The sequence below is a fragment of the Podarcis vaucheri genome, assembly GCF_965113315.1.
Source record: "Podarcis vaucheri genome assembly, chromosome: 7".
NCBI classification, from domain to species: domain Eukaryota; kingdom Metazoa; phylum Chordata; class Lepidosauria; order Squamata; family Lacertidae; genus Podarcis; species Podarcis vaucheri.
Window position 1 is genome coordinate 32431230 of NC_138765.1, and position 15045 is coordinate 32446274.

Consider the following 15045-nt stretch of genomic DNA (forward strand, 5'->3'; position numbering starts at 1 on the left):
CTACCCTATGCTTCCTTCTGAAGTTGCCCAGGACAGCAAGCATATAATTAAAACAGTAACATTAAAACTCTCTTAAAAGTTCTAAAAATTGTTTTAAAACAACCACCTCCTCTCTCAGCCAATGATTTTAGGGTTGCCAAGAACCTTATCTCTCCGTCATCAAATGCCTGGGTAAACAGGAATGTTTTTAAATTCCTCCTGGGGTTTAATAATGAGGGAGAACATTCCACAAATGGGGAGCTATTATGTTATGCTATGCTGTTATGGGTCGACACCAACCAGGCATCCCCAAGTGGCAGCACCATCAACAAGTCCTCCTCTGCTGGTCACAGGGTCTAAGATAATGGAGAAGGTGCTTGGATCTCAAGTGATTTAGGGCTTGGCATGCTAGCACAAACACCTTGATTTGAGTCCTGTAGCTCACTGGCAGCCATCACACATGCTCCCATCAGGCTGCCCCACTTACCAGCCCAGCAGATGCATTCTATACTCCCTGAAGCCTCCAGACCATCTTCAAGGGCAGCACCACATACATCACATTACAGTAGTGCGGACAGGAGGTCACCAGAACATGGAAAACTGAGGCCAGGCTACCCCAGCCCAAGAACAGTCTAAGCTGGACATAAGCACTTGTACTCACCTGAGACTCCAGTGACAAGTTGGAATCCAGGAGTGCTCCCAGAGTAGAAAACCATTCCTTCAGGGGGGAGTGCAACCTCTCTGAGAACACTGTGGGCTTTCAGCCCACAATAAGCAAGCTGGGTGCCCACACCACCAATCTCTAGATTTGACCAGAAGACAACTTCTGTAGCCCTTTCCATCACTTTTCCTGGGGTTGCCTGGGGGTGGTGCAGTTAGATCATTTTAGACTCTGGATTCAATAGTCTTACAGTGGCAGTGGTCATGGCAGGGCTCTTTCAACAGCACTGTGTAATGTTTCATTTGGGTCACAGCCACATTATAAGAGTGCCAGTATACTAGTATACTATTATACCCAATATACCTGAAGGAGCGTCTCTACCCACACCTTTAAGCCCAGACCCTGAGGTCCAGCTCTGAGGGCCTTCTGGCACTTTCATGACTGTGAGAGGTGAGGTAATAGGGAACCAGGCAGAGGGCCTTCTCAGTGGTGGCACCCGCCCTGTGGAATGCCCTCCCATCAGATGTCAAGGAAATAAACAACTATCTGACTTTCAGAAGACATCTGAAGGCAGCCCTGTTCAGGGAAGTTTTTAATGATTGGTGCTTTATCATGTTTTTAATATTCTGTTGGGAGCCCCCCAGAGTGGCTGGGGAAACCCACCCAGATGGGTGGGGCATAAATAAATAAATAAATTGTTGTTGTTGTTGTTGTTGTTGTTGTTACTACTACTACTACTTCAAAACACAGTAAGTCAACCATTTGGTATTGGATGGGCTGCTGGGTGGGAACATGAATTTCTGCACTCAAACCCTGCCCTGAAAATATGGCTGTGTTGTCCTTGGACTGGAGTTCCAATCCCTGCTCAGCCATGAAGCTTCCTGGTGGACATAAACTTAACTTACCTTACTAGGTTGTTGTGAAGATTACTGTCACACATTTTGCCCCAAGCTTCCTGGAGGAAAAAATGAATACACTTATGACTACATTTATAACTGCCCACCCATAATTGCAGCCCATAATTGCCCCAGTTTTGTGTGGAGCTTTAATCCACATACATATCCAGAAGGCCAGACAAAGGGTATCTATCATAGAACTGGCTTCTGTGTGAACAAGGGTGTCAGAACACAAGCAAACTGTGTAGCTCCGACTCTGTAGAAATGGTGTGCAATAAATTAGTTGCAAGGAAAAATAAATAAATATATATATCTTACTATATTCTGAACAGCTGCTGTTTCGTTTTATGGAGTCATTTTCCAGGGAGCTCCACCAGGGAAGAAAAACAAGATTCCCAAGAGTGGAGCTGGTTTAATATTTTTCAGCATAATGAAATGTTGAGAGCCTTGCAAGTTTGGATGATACTGAAGAGCGATTTCAGATTTGTCTGACCTCGAATAAAATGTCCAAAGTTTTAAAAAATATCACTGCATGCTTCCCCCCACCTCCAGTGAGGTAGCTCTGCCAGCTTTGGTTTCCTTTGCATGAGAAGGGCAGACTAACAGAGCAATCCAAACCCCCTTTGTGCTGTGGATGGGCAGAGGTTAGCGATGGAGGAGCACTTTGATTCAATTCACATTTAAAGGCAAAGTTACCGGATTCACGCTTCCCAAAACAATATGCGAACCCAAATGACACCCAAATACAGAAATCCTTCAAAACTCACACTTATCTAAATTTTGCAGTGCCGTTCTCCAGCCCAGAAATGTGTCAAAAGATAAACACAATAGGGTGAAACATGCACATAAATGCATATATTAATGAAAATAACAGGCAAAAATGCATTATATTAGGGACATTTTGTTTTGCAAAAACGTGAATATTAGGTAAAATTGCATACAGTGGTGCCCCGCAAGACGAATGCCTCGCAAGACGGAAAACCCGCTAGATGAAAGGGTTTTCCGTTTTTGAGCTGCTTCGCAAGACGATTTTCCCTATGGGCTTGCTTTGCAAGACGAAAACGTCTTGCAAGTGTTCCAATTTTTTTCCGCTCCCCCCCCTTTTCTAATCCGCTAAGCCGCTAATAGCCTTTTAGCCGCTAATCCGCTAAGCCTTTAATAGCCGCTAAGCCTTTAATAGCCGCTAAACCGCTAATAGCGCTAATCCGCTAATAGGGTTGCTTCACAAGACGAAAAAACTGCTAGACGAAGAGACTCGCAGAATGGATCAATTTCGTCTTGCGAGGCACCACTGTATAATTACATATATTTTCAGGAACCAACTTAATTTTTGTACTTTTAAGTTGCAAAAACTTTTTTCCCTTTTAATAAGAGCCCTTAGTATCTGTGCCAGAAGGGCATGCTATAAATATTTTAATTAATAAATTACTCCCTGAATTTTCACTGTGTTTTCTGGTTTTTTCTTTCTTTCAAGTATTCACAAAGTCTTTGAAACTGGTGTGCTCAGCAGTGCCTTCTGCTGGGTAGAATTGGAACTGCTAAGTCATTTTAAGAAGCCTAACAAGAAATCTCGAATATTTGTGCACCACAAAATTGGGATGGGGTGTATTTCCATCAACTTTTGGGGAATTTAAATTCTAGCCATACTTTTGTGTGCGCGCACAGCGCACAGGGGTTTCTATGATTTATGATGAGGTGACAGAGGTTTCGTCATACATCCTGTGACTTTTTTTCCTTGCAAAAGTGGGGAGAGGGTAATTTCACTGACTTTAAAGATAGTTTTTGAATTCCATCCATACTTTTGTTGTGAGGGGAGTTACTATTATTTAAGAGGTGGTGGTGGATATATTGTCTCTCTCCTCCTCCCTACCATTTCCTTCCTTAGGCAACTTGGATGGGACATTTTCACTGACTCTGTGTGTGTGTGTTCCCATTAGTATTGGGAAGGGCAGGGGTTACTATAACTTAAGATGAAGTGTGGCAGAGTTTTTGGACCTCCCACTACCAAAACTAGGATGACCATGTCCCCTATTTTAAAGTGGACAGTTCTATTTTACACTGGCAGGAAGACATTTTTTCAGCCAGAGGGCTGTTTTTCCTTCTGGTCAACCACTTTGAGCAGGGGTCAGCAACCTAAGGCCCATGGGCCGGAAGCAACCCTTCGAGATCGTTTGACCGGCCCACGAGCCGCCCTTGAACCAAGTCGCCCGCTCGTGCGCTGCGCTAAACCGGCACAGCGCGGCACGGGGACTCGCTTCCGCGACGCCGGAAACCGTGTCTGCGTATGCGCAGACCCTGAAAATCACATCTGTGCAGACACAGAAAATCGTGGGCGTGCTCACGCGTGTGCACAATCTGGCCAACGGAGGGATCTCCACAGGACCGATCTGGCCCAGGCAAGATAAATCCTATCTTGAGGGCCATATGCCACTGATGAGCAGATCCAGAGGCAAAAGTGATTAGAGCAACAAGCATAAATGTTAACTTTGTGCAGCAGGTTAGTTTCTTCACACACGACACAGCCTTCTCCGTGCTCCATCCATCCATCCAAGCAAGCAAAAGGCATTACCGTTCCAGCCAGGCAAAAATACTCCAGGAGCAAAGCAAAGGCCAACAAGGAGTGTGGCTTGTGGAGAGTTCTGGGGACCAGATGAAGAGGCCCAGGGCTTGAGTTTCCCCACCTTGATATAGACTAATCTGTCTCTATCTCCCCAAAGGTGAGGAGTCATAGACAGAATAAATAATGGAGGTTCTGGAGCTTGTTATTCAGGGTGAGATTCAACTAGGTTGCTGCATGCGTGGAACAAGGTCAACTGGCACAACAGGACTTCCCTGCCACTCTCACCATGCACCCCCACACTCCCTAAATCTGCTCTGGAGGGTTGGGGGAACCCCAGAACAAGAATAGGGGTGCTCAGGGGTCACATGGTGGGGAGAAAAGGAGAAAAATCCTATTGTGAAAGGGGCCTCATTATCTGCACGTATTCCCCACTAAGTGTTACGTGGAATTGCACCCGTAACATGGTATATTAGTTACATCCATGCGCTCTCTTTGGGGGAAGAATCACACATATTCATGTATAAAGATTCTACATGAAGGTAACACAATATTAGCCCATCAAAAGTGGAATTTTGTGATTATACAAATCAAGCTTATTTTCACATAGATTTTGCATGTTTGTCATAAAATGGGACTGAAATCCTGCCCAAGACTACTGGGAAATCTCAGTTATTCAGTACAGTACCTTACTTTCTGAGATTCGCCTGACATGTAGTCAAACTATAAGGACTAGAAGCTTGAGATTCTCGTGAATCTGAATTCTGCACGTTCTTTGCCTCCCACCTGCATGCTTGCACAGAATGACAGAAAATATAATCAACTTTGGCAAGTGCTCCTGGTACTTGCTATTTGCTGTATTCTTGAACCATTCTTTTAAAAAATGGTAAAGAGCTGACAACCCAACTGGAGCTAAGCCCAGGTCAGCAAAAAGCAGCTGCTAGTCCTGTTCTTGCCTTCCTCTCCCTCCTTTCCTTAAAAGAACAAGCTGTTCAATTCAGGGATTTCCTTTGTAATTAGATTTGTTAGTTTTATGATTTTAATCTGCAAACTACTGTAGCTACCAACAACAGGTTGCTCTTGAGAAAATGCTATATTTTCGACTGGTTTAGAAATCAGCTCTAAATGTGGCTATTTGTTCTCCAGTATATTCTGGGAGGGAAGTAAGGGGAATTCTGAAGAAGAAGAAGAAGAAGGAGAAGGAGGAGGAGGGAGGTTTGGATTTGATACCCTGCTTTATCACTACCCGAAGGAGTCTCAAAGCGGCTCACAATCTCCTTTCCCTTCCTCCCCCACAACAAACACTCTGTGAGGTGAGTGGGGCTGAGAGACTTCAGAGAAGTGTGACTAGCCCAAGGTCACCCAGCAGCTGCATGTGGAGGAGCAGAGATGCGAACCTGGTTCCCCAGATTATGAGACTTACCGCTCTTAACCACTACACCACACTGAAATCTCCAGTTTCCCTTTTCCTTCAGATGTAGGGTGCTGTAACTGGGGCCAGCTCTGAAGCAGTATTTGGGTCAAATGCATTTTTATATTGTTGTAGAAAAGTGCATTAAATCAGTTCCTGATGGCATAATTATTTAAATCTCTTGCCTTTTTCTCCACCACTCTGCTCAATGCAGTGCTACCCAAGATTCTGGGAGTGTTCATCAAGGGCCTAGCCCTGCTTATAGAATCATAGAATCATAGAATCATAGAGTTGGAAGAGACCACAAGGGCCATCGAGTCCAACCCCCTGCCAAGCAGGAAACACCATCAGAGCACTCCTGACATATGGTTGTTGTTATGTACTGAGAACAATAGGATCCAAATTGCAGCAGTCTGATTAGTCCTAGAACAATAGGATTCAGAATGCAGCAGTCTGATTGGTCCTAGAACAATGCAGAAGTATGATTGGTTGGCAGGAACCACCCAATCCCGCTCCAGATTGAAGTGAATCCACAACCTGATTGGCTTACAGTAGAATTCCGGAATTAGCCAATCATGTGCAGCCCATTGTGTAAATAATGTATATAAAGCAGATACTGTGAGGGGACTTCCATTCATTCCTCCTCACCACTATGAGCTGAATAAAGAGCATGAAATCACTTTGCGACTCTGAGTATATTTCACTGGCGACGAGGATGGGATCCCGCTGAGCTGACTGCCACACACAGCACCGCAGCACCGCCACCTGCCGCACCGCTGCCTCGCACCGTGTATCCAGGCTTCAGCTCCGGGACACAAGGAACTCAGAATGACAGCCAACAGCAACTTCTCGCCATTCAACCCAGCATCTGGAGACTGGGAAGCATACGCCTCCCGTTTCACCTTCCTCCTAGAAGCCAAAGGGGTCACCGACGAAGAAGACGCCAAGAAGAGGGCGATATTCTTCAGCGTCTGCGGAGAGGAGACGTTTGAAATCGCCCGGGCTCTCCTTGCGCCTGAAGACGTCGCTACTGTTCCATACAAAACAATAATGGAACAGCTGAAGGGGCACTTTTCGCCGCAGCCCTCAGTGGTGGCTCGTCGAAATGCCTTCTACGCAAAGCGACAAGCCCCTGGGGAAACCATAACTGGGTTTGTGACCTCTCTCCGCCAAGCCGCCCGGTTCTGCAACTTCTCAGAGCTGGAGAACATGCTTCGTGACCGCCTCGTCGGTGGCCTGAAGGATGAGAAGCTGCAACGACGCCTCTACGCTAAGAAGGACCTAACATTCCAGGTCGCTCTGGAGGAGGCCCTGGCAACGGAAGCTGCCGAGAGGTCGACGCAAGAGGCACGGCCGAGCCTGCCATCCCAACCGAGGGTCCACCACGAAGACCTCACCGACGACTCAGGATCCGACAGGGAGGAGGTGCACCGAGTACAGCAGCGCACTCAAGCAGCGCACAGACCACAGCTGCCTCGACGAGAAGGAGGAAACTGCGCAAGCTGCGGGGAGAGTCACGAGAGGAGGACCTGCCGTTTCCGCAACGCAGAGTGCAGGCAGTGCAGAAAATTGGGACACATCGCCCGGGTGTGTTGGGCTCGGCTCACCCGACACCAGGCATCAGATGACCAACCCAAGAGCCCCAGGTCCCGGGGCCCAACGCACCAAGGCAACTCGACGGAGCTCACGGACTGCCAGGTATACCAGTTGCCCCACCGCAATGTAGAGAAAATTTATGTAGAGGTACAGATAGAGGGGGCCCCATGCCGCATGGAGCTTGACACGGGTTCAACTCTATCCATAATCTCGGCAAAGACCTTAAGGAAACTGTGTCCTACTGGGGGTCCCAAACTCAGGCCGGCCCCATTCACCCTACGGGACTTCCAGAAACGCAAGGTCCCCACAATGGGGGTGGGGACCTTCAGGGTGCAATACCGAGGGCGGACGCGGCAACTGGACTTGCTTGTGGTCAAGGGCCCCTACATTAGCTTACTGGGATTGGCATGGTTTGGACCACTGGGGCTAGCTGTCACCGGGGTGAACCACACTAGCTTACAAGTGGACGTGGACGCCATATGCAAGGAATTTCCAGGGGTTTTTGACGGGAAATTGGGACAGTATACGGGGCCCCCCATTGCGCTACAGCTTGACCCCGCAGTACGACCGGTCAGGCTCAAGGCCCGCCGGGTCCCGTTCGCCTTGAAACCCCGTATAGACGAGGAATTGGACCGACTTGTGGAGCAAGGAGTGCTGGAGCCGGTGCCTAATGCCCCCTGGGAAACTCCAATCGTCACACCCGTCAAGCCTAATGGTTCGGTCCGCATCTGCGCAGACTACAAATGTACCATAAACAAGGCCCTCACGGCCCACGCATACCCAGTGCCAGTGGTCAGCCATGTCCTTGCCACCCTGGCTGGGTCGAAAATTTTTGGCAAGCTGGACTTGGCCCAAGCATATCAACAGCTGCCAGTAGATGAGGCCACAGCAGAGGCACAGACGATTGTGACGCACAGAGGAGCGTTCAGAGTAAAGCGGCTGCAATTCGGGGTCAGCGTGGCACCAGGCATATTCCAGAATCTAATGGACTCTCTCCTTAAAGGGATTCCTGGTGTCACCCCCTTCTTCGATGATGTGTTGATTGCCGGGCCCACACCAGAGGAGTTTGAGGACCGCCTCCGCACCGTTCTGCACCGTTTCCAGACGGCGGGTCTCAAGGTGAAGCGGGAAAAATGTCTACTAGGAGTGCCTCAGGTGGACTTTCTGGGATTTATGGTGGACGCAGAAGGGGTCCACCCGACTGGGGACAAGGTACGGGCTATCTGTGATGCCCCAGCGCCCAAGAGCAAGACTGAACTTCAGGCCTTCTTGGGACTATTGAACTTTTACCATTCCTTCCTTCCCCACAAGGCGGCGGTAGCGGAGCCCCTACACAGACTCCTGGACAAGCGGGCCCCTTGGGTGTGGGGCCAGCGCCAGGAGGCCGCATTCCAGGCAGTCAAGGACTTGCTTGTCTCAAACTCTGTCTTGGCACACTTCGACGAGAGGCTGCCGGTGGTGCTAGCATGCGACGCCTCACCCTATGGCATTGGCGCTGTCCTGGGGCACCAACTCCCGGATGGAAGAGAGGTACCGGTGGCGTACTTTTCCCAGACACTCAACGCAACCGAGCGGAACTACTCGCAAATTGACAAGGAGGGTCTGGCAATCGTGAAGGGAGTAAAAAAATTCCATGATTTCTTGTACGGGCGGCCCTTCACCGTGGTGACTGACCACAAGCCGTTGCTTGGCTTGTTTGCCCCCGAAAAGCAGACCCCCCAAGTGCTGTCTCCTCGCGTCCTCAGGTGGTCAATTTTCCTTGCCAGCTACCAGTATGCACTGATTCACCGACCGGGGAAGGCGATGGGCCATGCGGACGCCCTCAGCAGGCTACCACTACCGGAAACAGGCCCTGACCCAGCACCTGCACAAGAGGTTATGAGCCTGGAGCTGCTTCCCGACCGCCCCATTCAGGCACAAGAAGTTGAACACCATTCCAAGAAAGATAGGGTCATCTCCCGGGTCCTGGACTGGGTGTGGAGGGGATGGCCCAGCAGCAGCCCCGGGCCAGAATTCGCCGGCTACACAACCCGCAAACATGAACTGTCGGCCCACAAGGGGTGCCTGTTATGGGGAAGCAGAGTCGTTGTTCCCCAGCCCCTCCGCAAAAGGGTCCTCACAGCCCTACACGAGACACATCCGGGGGTAGTAAGAATGAAGGCCCTTGCCAGGAGTTATGTGTGGTGGCCGGGGATTGATGGAGAGATAGAGGCCTGGGTCAAACACTGCCAGGCCTGCCAAGAATCCCGCCCAGATCCCCCAAGGGCCCCAGTCCAGTCCTGGGAGTCCGCCCGAGCACCATGGTCACGCCTGCATGTGGATTTCGCTGGCCCCTTTCAGGGGAAAACATTCTTCATAGTGGTGGACTCCTACACCAAATGGCTGGAAGTCGCACTGGTACCGTCCACTTCCACGTCCGCAGCCATCCGTGTACTACGCAGGCTGTTTGCAACCCACGGGCTCCCTGACACTCTCGTCTCAGACAACGGGACTGCATTTACATCAGGAGAATTCCAAACCTTCACAGCGCAGAACGCCATCCGCCACATCCGTTCAGCGCCGTTCCACCCTGCCACCAATGGCCAAGCAGAACGCATGGTGCGGACCACCAAGGACACCCTTCGCCGCATGACGCAAGGGGACTGGGAGTACCGCCTTGCCACATTCCTTCTAGCACAGCACAGCACCCCCAGCTCAACGACTGGCCGGAGCCCCGCTGAACTACTAATGGGTCGGCGCCTTGCAATCAGATTGGACCGCCTTCACCCCGATAGAGCTCAGGATGAGGTAGTGGTGGGGGAAGACAGGAACCCCCGGACCTTCGAGGCCCAGGACCCAGTGTACGCAAAGAATTTTGGGGCAGGCCCAGCATGGGTACCCGCCACAGTCACCAGGGTCACTGGCCCAGTTTCGTACGAGGTGCTAACGGATGGGGGGCAATGCTGGCGCCGCCACTGCGACCAGATACGGCGACGATTCCCGGGAGAAACCCAGGAGGAGGACAGGTCAGAGGAGTCCCAAGGGAACAGCGGGGCAGTGAGGCCCATAGAGCAGGAGGGGCCAGCAGGAGAGGCAGAATCAGTAAATACAGAGAGGACCCGTGAGGCCGAAAGGACACCAGAACCAGAACCACGACTGAGCGAGCCGGTTGCACCAGACCAAACAACCCCATCACAGCCAGCATCCTTGGAACACGAGCCAGAACCTGGAGCCCGGTCCAGGGAACACCACAGGCCACAACGCACACGTAGGCTGCCGGCATACCTTGAGGACTATGAATGCGACCTCCCGGGCAGGACTGGAACTTAGAGGGGAGGGGTGTTATGTACTGAGAACAATAGGATCCAAATTGCAGCAGTCTGATTAGTCCTAGAACAATAGGATTCAGAATGCAGCAGTCTGATTGGTCCTAGAACAATGCAGAAGTATGATTGGTTGGCAGGAACCACCCAATCCCGCTCCAGATTGAAGTGAATCCACAACCTGATTGGCTTACAGTAGAATTCCGGAATTAGCCAATCATGTGCAGCCCATTGTGTAAATAATGTATATAAAGCAGATACTGTGAGGGGACTTCCATTCATTCCTCCTCACCACTATGAGCTGAATAAAGAGCATGAAATCACTTTGCGACTCTGAGTATATTTCAGTTGTCAAGCCTCTGCTTAAAGACCTCCAAAGTAGGAGACTCCACCACACTTAGACAGCAGCAAGGTTACAACGTCATGAAATATCAGCCATGCAAAACTGCAATTATTTCCTACATTTCTTTGGAATCTCTGAGATGGAGGAACATGTCAAAGTGGGTGTGGTCAAGGTATAAAAGTGGGCCAAAATGTGGTGGGTGTGGCTGGGGGGGAAGGCATCACAGAATCACAGCAAGGGACCCACAAAAATGGTCAGTTATAGTCTATTTTTTTAAAAAAAATGTTTAATGGACACATCTGAGGTGGTCTTGGGGACCCACAAGAAAACACATTCTAGTATCACAGCAGGGGACATATATGAGCAGTTAATTATTTTAAAAAAAGTTAAAAATGAAAAAAAAAGTGAGGGGGCTCTTTTGGGCCACACAAAAAAACCAAAACTACCAACTTTTTGGTATTATGGCAGCCCAGCAGGAGACACATAGGAGTGACAAAACAAAAACTTTTTTTTTAAGTTACTTTTTTAAAAGATTGACAAACTTTTGGGATCTCTTGGGGAACCACAAAAAACTTGAGTGTGTGTATATGTGTGTATGCATTCTGCCCCTTGGCTAGCCTCCCACACTCTCAGGAATGATAGATTCTGTCAGAAAAGGCAAGTTCTCCAGACATGTGGGATTGTGTGGTGCCACTTCAGGGTGAAGGATGATGGAGTGCTGGTTCAAATACTCCTCTGCAGTAAAGTCTCTCCTGCAGAAAGCTAGCTTGCCAGTGTAAACACCAGTGAAGGGCACCAGCATTGAATCTGGATATGTGCTTCATTAGCCTCATTAAGGAACTGAGCATGGCAAATTCCTAATTTTTTTCTCTGGTTTGGATTAAAATGTGAGCAGGTCATGGGAAATTAGGGGCTTAGCCCAAGGCTTCATGGAAAATGTGATTTTTTTAAGGAGGAATTTAAAAGAAATTTGAGAGGATCCAGAGCAGCACACCTGGCTTCTGGATAGGCTTGAATATCCTAGTCTTCTAGAAATCCAGCTACATTTACAACTCTTCAGAGAGAAGTTTCTTAAAAGCCAAGAAAAGGAAGAAGAGAGAAAAGAAACACCTGAAACCAAGGCATGACCAGTCTTTGCTATAGCGTCTCCAACCCTCGGCACCCAGTAACTTAAAAGGGTAAGCAGGATTTTTGTCCCTGATGAAATAATTTGTTTTTCCTTTAGTTGTAAAACAGCACGTGGCCCTTTTCCAGCCTTTCCAGACAGGGCTTCGTGGTACAAAGTAGAAGCCAAATGAATCCTGTTCCTATTAATGACTGGTCCATTCCTGTCAACGCTGGCAAGGATCGATGAGGGAATGGGTCTCTCCCCTCCACCCTCTCAACTACCAGCCCCAGCAAAAGCCCAGGCTGTGAAACATTTGCAATATTAATTACTTGAAGAGCCCCAGAGTTCATGGTTTCAATTTGCTCTTGCACAGAGAGCAACAGGGTGAACTGAGTAAGCCTCACAGGTTCCCTTTTACATAGAATGTCACATTCATATCTCTAGGCCAGGGGTGGGGAATCTGTGGCCCTCCAGCAGCAATCAATATTATACAGTGGTTACAGACACTTCAGGATACAGATGCTTCAGGTTACAGACTCCGCTAACCCAGAAGTAGTACCTCGGGTTAAGAACTTTGCTTCAGGATGAGAACAGAAATCATGCGGCGGCGGCGCAGTGGCAGCAGGAGGCCCCATTAGCTAAAGTGGTGCTGCAGGTTAAGAACAGTTTCAGGTTAAGAACGGACCTCCAGAACGAATTAAGTTCTTAACCAGAGATACCACTGTACCTCAACACAGGCTTCAAGGAAGGAAACCAAGGCGCAAAATGAACACTCAAGCCCTTCAAGATCCTATTAAGTGGGATTGCTTCCAAACGACTCTTAAGGATCATCTGCTTTCAAAGTTCCCTGATAACATCAAGGAACACTGAACCAAGCTAAGTGCATCCATTATTGCAGCCTGTGAACAAACTATTGGATACCAAACCAGGAAACACCAGGACTGGTTTGATGAGAATGATAGTGAGATTGAATGCATTATTGACAAGAAAAGGAAGGCCTTTCAGATCTGGCAAAGAGATAGAAATGATTGTATTTCCCCATGATCTGCTCACATTTAAATCCCCTTTCAAAGGCAACACAATGCCTTTCCTTTTCATTTTTTTGCAGACCAGGAAAGGCTGTTTCCCAGTGAAGAAGGAGTTTGTTCTTGATCTCTTGCTGCAATAACAAAAGAAAAAGCCGAAAAGGCTTTTGCTTGGGGTTTGGAGATGTGGTAAAGCCTCTTGTTTACATAGGCAAGCCACGGGAGGGAGGAGGGGATGATTTATGGCACTGTGTCCGCTGCCGCAGAAAAAAAGGACATGACTCTCGCCGTCCAGCTGAACCTTTCGGTAAATGTTGTGCATGTGGGCTTGGACAATTAAAGGGGCTTTCATAACGAGCTTGTTGTTTGCACAGATGGAAAAGGGGCCTTTGAGAAAACAGGCGCACTGAACAGGGCCGTTTCCTCCCTTGCGCACAAACATAGGCAAAGGCAGCAGAAAAAAAATGCTATCAAACCCATTGAGTCAACAATCTCCTAGAAAGAGAATGGACAGTTACAGATGTAAAGAGATGGTGGTGAGATGGGCAGTGTTCCTCTGGCCTCTCTTGTTAGAGACCTATGACAAAGGACTTCCCAGGGACACCATAAACTGAAATATTTTTGGTTTTGTTTTACCACTGGGGCCATGGGGGTTGTGGGTTGGAAAGCCCTCACACAAGAATTCTATCTGGCGTGCAATAGTGTTCAGTGCCAATTGGGACTGATAGGGCAAAAGCTTGGGAGACCAACAGTAGGTGCAACCAGAGAACATAGGAACATAGGAAGCTGCCTTATACTGAGTCAGGCCATCTAGTTCAGTATTGTCTGCACTCACTGGCAGCAGCTCTCCAGGGTTGCAGGCCAGGAGCTTTCCCAGCCTTATGTGAAAATGCCAGGGATTAAACCTGGCACTTTCTGCTTGCAATGCAAATAATCTACCACTGATCTATAGACCTTCATGTGATGGCCAGAGGCAATGACAGGCACAGACAGCTACTTCTTGTTTTATCTCCATCCTCCTCTCTGCTCAATTCTACAAAGGCAACACTGGCACTGAGAAGGAGGAAGCTGACAGGCAGTGTGCCACCTCCTGGACTAGTTGGAAGTAGGAAAGCAGACAGGTGGGGCCACTGAGGTTGGTGAGGCAGTATCTCATTCATCTCAATAGACTAGCATCCACTGCAAGCAAGGAGATCTCCCTGGCAAGCCCTCTGCAGTGGGTCATCTCACCTGGCTCAGGGTGGGGTAGAGTTGCTAGTGCCACCCACTTAGCAACACTCTTTTGTACGTACTTCTCTCCTTCCCTATATTATTTGCATCTAGGGATATTGGAGAATTCTAATGCAAACAGAAAAAGGGTCAGATTTTGCTAATGTTTGCTCATTTGCCCCACGCCCAGAATGGAAATCAATCCAAGGAATATATGGTTGCTATTTGTTGTTGTTTTCCATCCACAAATGATATGTAACTGTATGCAATTTATGATGTTTTTCCTTCCAATTTGCATTGTGCTTCCCTAGCATTGAAATGAATGGTGTGGAGTAATGTAATGATTATATAATTAATTACATCTCCTTTGTTGCCTTTGCAGACAGCGAGACAAATGTTGTAGATTTATTCAGCAGTCAAACTGCAGCAGAGCAGAAACAGCACTGCATGGGGTAAAGCAGAAATTGATGCCTTCCTGCACCTCTTTTTGCAGTCCATCACTCTCAACTAAAAGTTTATAAAAGTATGCATGGTTAAAAGAAAACAAAATGAAACTGACTGGCAAGTGATTATTTGGGGAGGGCAAAACTAAGTTTAAATTAGCCTATGGAATTCAAGGCCAAAAGATGTGGTGATGACCACTGGCTTGAAAGCTTTAAAAGAGAAACAGACAAAGGTGAAGATATCCACTAATAGCTATGAGCCATGTTGGTTATTACCTCTCATGCTCTGAAGCAGCACTTGAATGAATCCAGTTAGTGATGGGCAAAGAACAGGTGAAGGTTGTTGCCATTAAACCCTTGGCTTCGGGGCTTCCAGGAAACAAGATGCTGAACTGTAGCTCAGTGGCAGAAGGAAAGCACAGTGGGAGACCTTTGCATTCAGAAGGTCCTGGGTTCAATCTCTTGCATTTCTAAGTGCAACTGCAAAACACTCCTGCCTGAAACCCCAGAGAGTC